This window comes from Protopterus annectens, chromosome 9.part0, assembly GCF_019279795.1.
Source record: "Protopterus annectens isolate FY-2018-M chromosome 9.part0, PAN1.0, whole genome shotgun sequence".
NCBI lineage: Eukaryota > Metazoa > Chordata > Ceratodontiformes > Protopteridae > Protopterus > Protopterus annectens.
Genome location: NC_056743.1, coordinates 1015983726 through 1015996255, shown reverse-complemented (window position 1 = coordinate 1015996255; position 12530 = coordinate 1015983726). Strand labels below are relative to the sequence as shown.

Here is a 12530-nt window from a genome sequence, read left to right as displayed (position 1 = left end):
GTCAACTCAGATGTTTGTCATGCTGGGGTGGATCCCTGTGCAATGACATACTAAAAGTACATGCTTAGTGTGATGGGATCCCTGCACAGTCATTATTTGTGAGATTTGTTTTATATGACAGGACTCCTGGGCAGGGTCTCTGAAAACAAATCATTGCTTTTTTTAGAATCCTTGACAGGAATGAGAATAAAACCAAATGCTTAGATTGGTGGAATCTGTGCAGTGTCAATAGTGGATAGTGTTTTAGGTTCTTCATTTTTATATTACTTTTGCTTTCAACAGTGTATCTAAAGAAATTAGGCAGTAATGTTCCATCAGTACTAATTGCACAGCTACACTAAAAACTGACACTTATACCCTCGTGATGTTACCACAACTAGAACAATTTTATGAGGCCTTCTTTCATAATGCACTGTCAGCTGAAACACATCTCAGATAAGGGAAGTAGCTTTTCTTTACTGCATATTTTTCCTTAGCCTACAAAACTGGAAGTCATACAGTGCACTTTGTACAGGAAATGAATACATATAGTTTCTGTGTTTCTACACATCCTGAAACTGATTTGTATCTTTGTCACTACAATAATATGCAGAGCACATCTAAATAACTTATAAATCTGACTTAAAATAACATTTACATAAAGATATTCATGTCTTCCACTTTATTGTAGAGGGGTCGCTAGGTACTCAGCTGTGCCTTACTGATTCATTTTCATTTGCACAAGTCCCCCAGGAGAGCACAAAAACAAGTCCTCTCAACCTCTGCATTCCTTCAGAGAAGCCTTGGCTCAGACTGCACACCGCAGGGGCCTTTTTAGTCTCCCATCATTAATACAGTATAGCTAGACATTCATGTATAGCAACACATTTATTCAGTAATGCTGTTAAAGAAAGGCTGCTCTTTTCTCTTCCTAACCCCAACATCTTGCTATAAATTAAGCTTTTTAGACCAGAAAACCATGAAAAGGTTAAAAGCTTCTTCCAGCAGCAGAAGGGTTTACAGGCGGTAACAAGATCTCCACTGCCACAATTTGTAAACAGCATTTGCTGCATGCCACTGGTCTAAGTAAGGATACATGTACCCTTTCAGTAGGTTTACCGTATCTCAAAATAGTCAGACAAAGGAAATATTAAATATGGATTTATTTACATACAAGCTAAAAGATAAATGCTCACCCAGACTCCTGAAAGACACAGATCTTTCCTAGATGGGCCGTTTCAGATTCTGTACAAAGGACACCTTTCACAACCTTGTTTCATTTTTTTTTTTTCTGGAGCTCCAAAAATCACTGCAGAGTGTTTTCCCTGGGTTTGGAGACACTCAGGAGGAAACATGATGTCATGGCTTTAAATGTAGAACTCCTCCTTCTCTTTCATCCTGCCCTCTCAACAACCAATCAGAGGCTGGTCCAAGCCTGCTGTCCCAGATGTTTCCCATTTGTGGGGCCGGCAAGCTGTCTTAAGCTCAATTTGAGCAAGCTTGTAAACTGCAATAACAGACAAGGCTACTCAGGGCTTACAGTAATGTTTTCTAACAGAGATTCAGTAAAAAAAAGGAAACTACAGTTAAAAAATTCTGACTGCATCTGTACATTTTGCTTACTAAAAAGTAAATAAAAGGCTTGCAAACTGTTTGCAGTGTCCATATTTACAACTAATACACAGGTTCTGACCATAAAATTATTTATTTTGTACTTTATGAACTAAATTGGATTAGCTTTCACAGTATGTTTTGAAACAAAATAACATTGATAGATTATCTTTTAATAGATAACTCTTGATTATCTGGAGACATTTAAATCACAGCAAGCTTGTGGGTCATATACACTAACATTTGTAATCACTAGTGTGAACATTTTATTTATATATGTATTTGTTTGTTTGTTTATTTAATTGACTTTCATTTATTAACCATAGAAGAATGCTGCTCAGGATGGACCTTTTTCAGGCTCAGCCTGGGAGAAATCTGAATACAATGTAAAAAAGTCACAAATGATACAGAAATGTGATAAACAATGTACATGAACTTTACCTCAGTCTTGTACAACAACTGAGTGGCAATAAATAAAGGCTAGTACTGTAAAATTATCAAATTATTTCTATATTGAAAATTTACAATATCCCCAAATAAAAATGGAGGGGGGGATAGGCAGAAGTGGGGATGAAAAAGAGAGAGAGGAGGACATCACTGCATATAAAACCACACTGTTTTCTAATGAAATTTCTGCGGGAGAAATTCTCCTTTCCCAGAAATGTAATGATGATACTAATCCTAATTATATTTAGTAAGGAAGCCCCTGCATGGAGTATGTGAAGGCTTTGTCCCCATTTAAAATCATAGTCCCACTTCTTCTATGTCAAAGCCATAATGTATTAACTGTCAATCTGTTTCTACCTTTTCCATCTTTACTGTAATAAATTATGCAATTAGCCTTAGAAGATAATCTGCTAAGAGAAACTCTTCCTACCCAAGCACTGGACTTCCTTTCCATCAACCCAATAGTTGTAAGGATATCAACTCTGAGGCCTCATTTCTGGCTTTGGGCTTGGCTATACCTTACTCTTCCCTCTCACAAGGCCTGTCTCCATGGGAATGTGCCCCAGATTGGTGTCATATGAACTCATCTGTAAGGCCCACCCACCTGCCAGCCTCAGTATTAGGAATTCTCAGAAGGGGTCATTTCAGGGTTGAAAAAATACATTCTTTGAATTGTACTTTTGAGTAATCTTATTACATTTGGTTAAATGCGAGTGGACAAGTGAGACTAAAAGAAAATAATTTCTGCCCTGTGAAGGACATGTGCTGCCTCCAGGGCTACAGCACTCTTAGTGTATGATGCCATAACATTTATAGTGCCTGCTTGTCATCCTTACTACAACAGAAATCTATACAGATAATGTAATGAAATGCAGTTCATCTCACCTTACCACAAATAATGGGAAGTAGAATTTGTAGCACTAAAATACTTTGGCGAAAGTGAATCTGTTTGAAGACAAATTTGTGTTTGTGATATGTCAGAAGTTTGCATTAACCATGTATTTAACTGGGGGTTCTATGAGCATGGCTGCAGCTATTACTGTCTCTTAAGAGGGTTCTGTTCGTATGGGATCAGTAAATCTTTTATATGCTATTTCTAAGTGCAGGAAAACAAAATACATAAAATTTGTCAATGTAAATAAAAAGGTAGCCAAAAGCGGCTTCTAAATGGACCTTCAGGTTTGTGGATCTAAGTAAGGCTTTATGCCCGTGCTTGATCATGAAGCACTACCTGAGGAACAGAGCCTATCCTGTATCTCTGACAACCTCACTTCATTCCCAAGTCCCATCCCCCCTTTTTTAGTTGTCTCTTCCCAGGCACAATTCTCACTTGTTGCCTCAGTTTTTTCATTGTATAATGTTTTCCTTATTGCTAGTTAACCATCAGGTCTCTAAGGGAGCATCATCCAGACAGCCACAAGAGAGTTTTGGACTTTCACCTTAATCCGGGCAATAAGAACATTATACATTTGTTTAGGAACTGATCTTCTGCTCTCTGATGGTGACATGAGCACTCACAACACATCAAAGGTCTTCTGTACCCCTTCAGTCCATACATGCATGCTCCACCCCACATGCGCTGATAGGGGTAACCATCACCGGCTTGGGTGGCCATGCCCAAATCCTCCTGTACTAGCCCCCACCACATGACAGGCTTCTGCTCTTGTGCAGGGCTCCATCCCTGGACTCACACAACAAGCCAGGTGCAAGTCACCATTCCCCCAACCAGGACAGGCACATTCATCCTCCCTGCCTGCATGAACTGCAAGTCAAGCATGGATTGCATAGGCTGCAGTCAGGACTTTATCCCTCTAGGCCAACACTGCAGTCTCCTTTTACCACAGATTGAACCTTCACTGGGAGATTCATAAGCTACTAGATAGGTGGAGCCTGCAACGTATCCACTAAATAGTGCATAGACTAGATGGGCCATGGGATGTCCTTAAGTTTTCCACTATCACAAAATATGTCTTGTGTGATCTTCTCTGTACTGGCTATGTACTGAGTGTTCTTCAGGATGGGAGAAAACTGTCCACTGGACTATCATCTGGTCCTCCTGAATTAATATTTTTCTCTCATTTTCTTAGGTGGATGTATAACATGTAATGATATTAGTTGGATATGTTGCAATACTCCAAGCCGAAGGTGAGACAGCTAGCTGTCTGCAGCTGTAGTTTCTACTAGGAGTGGATGTTGCTGTTGTTGTTGTCAGGCATCCACATGCACCAGAGAAGGGTAGTTTCTACAGAGCTTCAGTCCTTCCATTTCTGGTAGGCATCTAATGATCTGTACCCATTTCCAAAATTAGATCACTGACCCTGTATATAGGCATCATTTCTTTGTATGGCAGGATAGACTAAGTTAGACTTAGAGAATTAATGTTGTTGAACCATAAGAGAGAGCCTACATATGTTTTTTGTTCCGGGTTTCTCTCCTATAGAATCATTTTCTTGTGGTGTCACAGGTTAAGTATAACAAATTTACCATGCATAGTTTCAGAGAACAGAGAAATAATAGCCAGCTGAGCAATGGTTTTGCAAAGTAGATTAGGGACATAGTTTAGCAGAATAGCTGAGCTCTGTATAAGCACAGGGCAAGTAAGATCTGGGATCTTAGGTACAGTGATAATGTATGAGTTTAAGCAGTTCCTTGCAATATGCACAGTGCCAAGGAATGTATGCATGTAGTACGTCCACAATCAGTCACACAACTATAGAGCAAGAGGAAATCAAAACTTTGGAACCTACATCACTTCACCACTCAGCATTCACTTATTCATGCTGCTTGAATGCCTCCAGAACAGGTTCATAGGTGTGCACTAGGCTAACGGCCCAAGAAGATTCCCTGGCATCATGCCACCCAAAGTTAGTTCCTAGTGCCCCTGTCAAGCAAGGCCATTAAAGTGATCCCCGGGGTGAACTTCCTATTGCCCATCCACTTGTCAAGATTTCTCTTAAAGAGGGCCAGTGAAGTGCTCTGCCTGATGTGAATGAGAAGTTTGTTCCAGAGTATGAGAAGTCTCTGGGTTAGGAACCTGTCCCTCCAGCATGTTGTTTATTGTGGCAATGAGGTTTAGGTCCCTGGAGTGTGTGGCATGGAGGGATTGGGATATCTTTAGGTGTAGCATATCTAGCAGCTCTGGGTCAGAAATGCCTTTGTAGATCAAACAGAGATCGCCGCTAAGTAGGCAATAAGAGAGTATAGCTGGAGTTTTTTGAGTCTGTACGTATAGTGCATGTGTCTAAAGCCTAAGAGGGATTATGACCTCTTTCTTCCTGGATGAAAAACCTTTTGTAATGAGATGTGCCACATAGAAGCAATTTCTGACTACAGTGGCAATGTGGTTATCAAAGGAGAGGTTGCTGTCAACCTGTGTCCCAGGTCTCTTATCACACCTTCAGTGTTTAGTGGACTACCACCTATGTGGTAGTTCATGGGCACCGAATTTTTCCCAAAGGGAATAACAATGCACTTTTTGGCATTGAGCTTAAGGCCATGGTTCAGCACCTGTCACTGGTGTCAGTGAGGCCTTTTTGTAGAATGTCTACATCAGTTGGAGAATCAGTAATTGCTCCCAGTTTGCAATCATCTGTGAACTTGGTCAGCCAGAGTCCCTTTGTGTTGGCTTGAACTTCAGAGAAGTAGATGCCAAACAGGAGAGGACCTAGGACCGATCCCTGTGGGACACCACTTGTAACTGGTCAGTAGTCAGATTTGGAGTCCGCAACTTTCACAGTGTGGGTTCTATCAGTGAGCCAGTTGGCAACCCATCTTATGACATAGGGGTTTATGTCTAGTTTAGTGAGTCTATTGATGATTCCTGAGGGAGGGATGGTGTTAAAGGCCTTGGCAAGATCTAGGCAGGCTGTGTGAACTACCTTACCCTCATCCACAGCTCTGGTGACAGACTTGAAGAAGTCTATCAGGTTGAGCAGGCATGATTTACCTTTCACAAACCCAAACTGCGTGGGGTCCAGAGTTTGGAGATTCCCTATGTCCTTATTTATAAGGTCCATGATGATGCGCTCCATAGTCTTACATATCAGACTCATCAGACTAATGGGCCAGTAGTTCCCAGGGTCTGTAGTCGCTCCCCCTTTGTGGAGTGGGATGACCATAGCAGTGCATCATTCGGTAGTAACAAAGCCTGAAATGAGGCTGTGATTGAACAGGGTACTCAGTTGTGGTGCCAGTTCACTTTGTAATTCATGTAGAACACAGCCAGGGAAATAATCAGGTCCCATGAAAGCTGTATTCTTGGCTTTGGACAGTGCAGCTTTTACCTGTGTAGCTGTGATAATAGGGACTTGGCATTCCTCAGGTATCGTGATAGGCCCTTTAGGGGTGAAAGGTGGGTAAAGTTCACACTGAACCTGTCGGCCAATATGTTGGCAATATCAGTTGGTTCTGTATATGTATTGCCATTGTGCTGTAGCTCACAGCAGATCTGAGTATTGCCATGTAGATTCTTAACATAACTATAGAATGCCTTATGGTTGTCTTTAGAATCTGCAGCAATTTTGTTTTCGGAGCTAGCTTTAGACGATTTGATGATGAATCTCAGTTTTTTGCTGAGGCTAACAAGGGAGATTTTCCAGTCTTGGGAATTCACCCTTTGCTGTAACAGCTTTTTCCTTCTGTTGTAGAGTTTGTTTATGGTGGGGGACCACCAGATTGACTTCCTTATTTTTTGGAGGAGAGCGTCTTGGTTCTGTATGGTATGGCCTGTTTCATGCACTTGTGCATGTGCTCATACAGTGCATTGGTGTATGATTCAGCAGTCATGCACCTATTTTCCATTTGCATGGGTGTCGTGAAGTTAAGTCACCTCTGTTTTTAGAAGCCCAAAATTGGCTTTGGAGAAGTTTTTTTATGGTGGTTTCCTTTGGGGGGGGGGTGAAGGTGGGATGTGGATATCCATGGTGATTAGCTTGTGGTCATACCTGACCAGGGAGGAGTTGATTACTGGTGTAGAGCAACAGTTGCCCGTGTTAGTAATGACCAGGTCAAGGATGTTTCTACCCCTGGTGGGGGTAAGAATGAGTTGGTCCAGGGAGTTGGAATTAATGAATTCCAGACAACGTTGAGCAAGTGTGTTGGAACATGAGTAATTTCCCCAGTTAATGGAGGGGTAGTTAAAGTCTCCCAGTATAAGGGTATTGGGTTGTACCTTAATATTTTCCAGTGTGTTTAGGAATGTGGAGTGGGAGTCTTGGGACATGGTGGGGAATCTATAGCAGGCTACAACTACACAGATGTTGATGTTCTCCATTTTAAGGAGTACTGCGAGCGAGTGCATTTTGAGATTTAGAATTCTAACGTTGAGTAGCATAACCCCCAGATTTCATTTGCTTGTAGCTGCTATGGTGGTAATTTTGTCTTCAGGACATTGCCTAAAAAAGGCACTATAGGGGTGGCAAGAGCCTTGGCCAGTATCCGGAATCCCTGGGGTGACAGGTGCAGGCCATCTCTGGTGAAGCATCGAGGTCTGTCGATCATGTCATCCCAGGCAGACAGATACTGGATTCCCTTAGAAGATAAAGAAATAATGACAATAATGTGGCTGGCATTAGTCCACTTTTACCACTATGGCTTGCCAAAGGGACTACAATCCCTTGAAAGATCTTGCAGTCACTCACAAATTAGATCCTCCCTACCAATTAACAGCAGACCATTAGTCTTCCACCTAGGCTGTTGGCACCATGAATGTCAAAACCAAAGGGTAAAAACATCACACTGGCAAACAATTCCAGTAAAAACAGCAAGAAAAACTTAGCCCTGCTACAGTTTTCACAGTATGATCCCTGAAACCTTCTGTAATAGAGGCCAATGGGATATATGTAAATGACCCCTTGAGGACATCAAGTGTTTCAGCTACATGAGCTTCTGAATGTCGAGATGACTTTTTTACTTTTTAAGTCTTTATGGTTAAATTCCAGTCAATAAAGCCAAACCTCACCAGCTGTGGACATGCATGTTTTGGCCTTTTTATTGACCTTGTCAGCACAGCATAAGTGGATAATTTGGCTATACATAAGAAACACAGGGTCTTTAAACCCAGCTGATGACCATAAATATTAAGTTGCTTGCAAAATATTTCAACTAACATCTAAACCAATGTATAAAAAAGTCACAAAGACAAACCGTTTAGTAAAAACTGCAAGAATAACATAGCCCAGCTAGAGTTTTCCCTGTGTGATACCTAAAACCTCCTGTAATGATAAGGCCTCCGCAAATGCATACACTACAGCAGCTGCACCCTAACCACTGCCTGATACAGGAGCATTATCACAATCCTATCTTTTAATTCTACTCTGAGACATAAACCTCAGCATTTAATTTGCCTTTGTCACTATCCTTTCACACTAAGTCTGATTATTTATATTACCTAAAATAACTATTAATAACCCAGATTATTTTACTGATCAATATTATTTAGCCTGACTCCTACAGCTTCTTTTGTCACGTTCAGATTCTCATCTCTCAGGAAGAGCGCCATACTTATGAAGATGGGATGAAGCAAAGCTGCCACTCTTCAACCCATACTTTACTTTCCACAGGTTCCTCACCAGGCTACTTCCTGTCTACAACTACCTTGATGTCATCTAAACTGATCCCATTTCCCTTGCCCTGCATGATGTCAGAAGAGCACAATAAGCATCACTAAATCCAGGATTAGCCCCTCTGGGAAAACACTTGCCACCCTCTAACTGTCTGAGAGCTCCCACTATTACCTTCTTTCCTTTGCTATCTAACTCTCTGTCTCCACCATTCCATAGTGTGTGATCTCGCCTACCCTACTCATTTTTGCCAAAAAATCTATGGTACAGGACCGAGTCAAAGACTTTGCTGAAAGCCAGGTAGATCACACCTATGGGAATAACTGTTTCTATCCCCTGGTAAGACATTCATAGAGCTAAATAAGGTTATTCTGAAGATCTACATGCTGTATATTCAGGTTGGACTTCACTGCTCATTTCACTCCAAAAATCTTGCAACCATTGACTTCAGTACTATTCCTATAATTCTACCCACCAGTGAATTCAGTCTCACTGGCCTGAGTTTCCTAGGCCGCTCCTTGCTCTGCTTTATAGATGGGCTCTGTGACTGCTTGCCTCTAGTTATCCAGGATCTGCTGACTAGTTTGGTTAGGGGTTTCAATAAGACCCCGGCAGTACTTTTTAGGATGCCCAATGAGATTCTGTCTCCTCCACAGTGCTTTTTCCTCCTTCAGACTTGTCACCCCAGTGTGATGTCCTTCCCACCTCTGCATTCATTACTTCCTCGTGTGATCATTCCCTCACTGATCCCGCTTACCTTTCCAAACTATTACACTATTTTCTGCTTCTTTTCTGAAGAGTGATGCAAAGTAATTCATTTAGAATTTTTACTTTCTTTTTGTCTCATTATGCCTTTGTTTTTCCCAAGCTGTATCAACTTTTGTCCTGTTACTACTGTACCTAAAAAATAACTTGTCTGTCTTAATATCTGCTATTAACTATTTCTTCATATTCTCTTTTGCTTTCTAGGTATTTTTGCTCTCTTTCTAGCATCCCTATTCTCCTCCCCATTACCCCCTCCCCTCTCCCTCCTGTCTGTGTGTTTAATTTTGTCTGACCTTATGGCTATCCTTCAGTATTCAATAAATTAAGTGCGTAACTTCCTAATTAATGCACAATGCAGATATATTTTGCAAACCACAACAAAACAATAAAACAAAAAAAAAAAAACAAAAAAAAAAATGGATCTGTTAACCCAGAGAAGCTCCCAATATCACTCACAACCAACTCAAATTAAAATAAGACAAACTCTTTTTTTATTCCAAATAATCCAATAGACATAAAATATGTAAGCGTTTTCATTTTACACAACATAAAATTTGTTCAGACAACTCCACTTCCCACTACACAGTTTAAATAACCTAAACATCATATGTTACATCCCCTTAATTACATCATTCAACAGGCATTTAAAAAACAGTGCATATAAATCCCAGACACTAGACACAAATATTTATAAATATTTAAAACCAAGAATAATAAACACATTTCATCATACATTATATATATTAAACGAACATAACCTATCTACATTGTGATTTCAGCTTTAATAAAGGGGCAATGGAAATGAGCTCATTCAGCTCTGGCCAGCTATATGAATTCCAAAATAGCTGCCAAAAAAGTTCTCTCTTTTCTAAAATTAGAGACCAGGGCCAGCTCGAGCATCCATGTTTTTATAAATATTTGGAATTAAAAAGTTTATCTTATTTTAATTTGAGTTGGTCGTGAGTGATATTGGAAGCTTCTGTGGGATAACAGTTATGTTTGTTTTTTTTTGGTTTGTAGTTTATTCTTTTGTGGGTTCACAACAAAACAATATTTATAGAGCCTGTAAAGGATAAATATAGAACTCATTAGCAGTAATTCAAGTGATGTTGCAATATTTTTCAAACAGGCCTTCAGAGACTTTATGAAAAAGGCTTCAGAATCAAAGGGCCACAGTCAGATAGGCTATGAATTATAAGTGACTAGACCTTGACAGAAAAACAAACACTAGCCAAATGCCTTCATATATGTTCTGAGGAAGAAATATCCATTTCATATGGCACCAACTGTCAAAAGATAATTTTATTGAGTTTATTCCCATTCCCAATTGTGGTGTCAGTATTTTTCTGTAATACGTGGTGTGGGGACAGGGAAGCACTCACCCAAAAGCTCAGGGTCATACCAATTTGTAGGAAACAAACTGCATCACTAGCAACTCCACTTCAGATGTGTAGAGCTTACAAATAGGACAGCTTACTTTGTGCAGAAGGGAGCAGATATTTATTTAAAAAGTTGTCTGATACTGATTTCTTACTTACTTTTTAAAAAGAGACAAATTTAAGGAATGGGTAACAGGATGACTGGAGAATTATTAAGGGGCCATATAAAGTTCTTCATAAGGGATAGCTAGTAAGTGGGATAAACTGAAAGAGTTTAAAAACATTGCAGAAATAAAAGATAAAAAGGTATGGAAATAAGTCAAAGGAATTATTTAGATAGGTTCACAAAGGTTAAAGTATTGCAAAACTAAGAGGAATCTCACAGAACAAGAAAAGGAAAACCTGCAGCGTGCTAAAGAGAAAACAAGAGAGCACTTGGATAATATGCACAAGTTTTGAACCTATTTTTTTTAACAACTCCAGAGCAGAAAAAACTTTTAGGACAATGTCTTAGGCAACAGAAAGAAAAAAAAGTTGTCACCAGTCTTTGGGAGCATATGACGAGAATAAAAAATAAAGATCCTTTAGATGCATTATCAATATTTCAGAAAATTTATGAAATTTTGTTTAAAGCAGAGGAATGTAGAAACCAAGAAAAAGAACAAATGGACATTTTTATTGAAGTCTTAATCATGCCAAGGTAAGAGGAAGATGAGGCTCAACATTTAATAGCTAAAATAGAAAAAGACAAGATAAAAAGGTGATGTATAACACAGAAGCCCCCACATATAGATGGTATTCTTGTGGAATTTTAGATGTTGGGAGGTGTGTGTGTGTGTCTTTCGGCTTTTCCCGGTTAGGGGTCGCCACAGCGGAACTCCGGTCCGCTAATGATTGGCAGTAGAGTTTTACATGCTGGCTTGCCGGGCCTGTAAGAAATTGAAAAAGATCTGGAGTACTTTGTTAACAAAATTTTAGGAGGGGCTAACAGCATCTTAGAAGAAAGCTGTGATGGCTGTATTAACGAAGAGGGTAAAGACCCTTCAGACTCAGCTTCATAGAGACTCATTTCAATTTTAAGTCATGATAATAATGTGCTTATGTTTATAATGGCTAAGAGAATGGCAACATTTTGTTGTTAAAATTTATAGATATGGTTCAGTGTTGCTTTGTGCAGGTGAGGGAAGCATTTGACAACATTAATAGAATAATGATAATCCACAGGAAGAAGAATGTAAAAAAACGTTGTTATAGTTGCTGGGTTTTGATGCACAGAGAGTATTCAATAGAGTCAGCTGGGATGTTTTGAGTAGGGCAATGGTAGCATTTACATTCCCTGATACAATAATAGGGTTAACTAGGAGGACATACGAAGGGTTGGTGACAAGAATTAAGTCATTTTTTTAACAAGAAGCATCTTTATTAAATTATCGCTTATATCATAGGCAATCATACATTTATATAAATGAAAACACACCATATTGACACAGTCACAACTGCAAGTATTTTACATCACAGACTGTATTAACATAACTTTAGTTGCAAACATTATACAGTACATCACTTATGATCTACCCAATCAGTGTCAATCAAACATTATATAGCTCATTCAAATCCTGCCTTCTTTTAAACCTCATTCCTCCACTATATGTATTGTTTCCACACTTCCCATGTTTTCCTATGCAATTTGCTCCTACCATTTTCTAAAGATCCCAATTATGGTTCTTTTATCTTTGTTACCATATTCACTACTTCTAGTACAGTTGGTTTAGACTTTGATTTCCATTTT

General features: G+C 39.6%; 1 protein-coding gene across 2 annotated transcripts in view; it reads right to left on the bottom strand.

Moving 5' to 3' along the window:
• NCKAP5L (NCK associated protein 5 like) overlaps positions 1-1313 on the bottom strand; it is a 610993-nt gene extending 609680 nt beyond the window's left edge. For both annotated transcript variants that reach the window (XM_044083803.1, XM_044083806.1), the window contains exon 1: positions 1176-1313. The gene's annotated coding sequence lies outside the window, so the exon portion shown is untranslated. The remainder of the gene's footprint in view (positions 1-1175) is intronic.
• Between the last annotated feature and the right edge of the window lie 11217 nt (positions 1314-12530).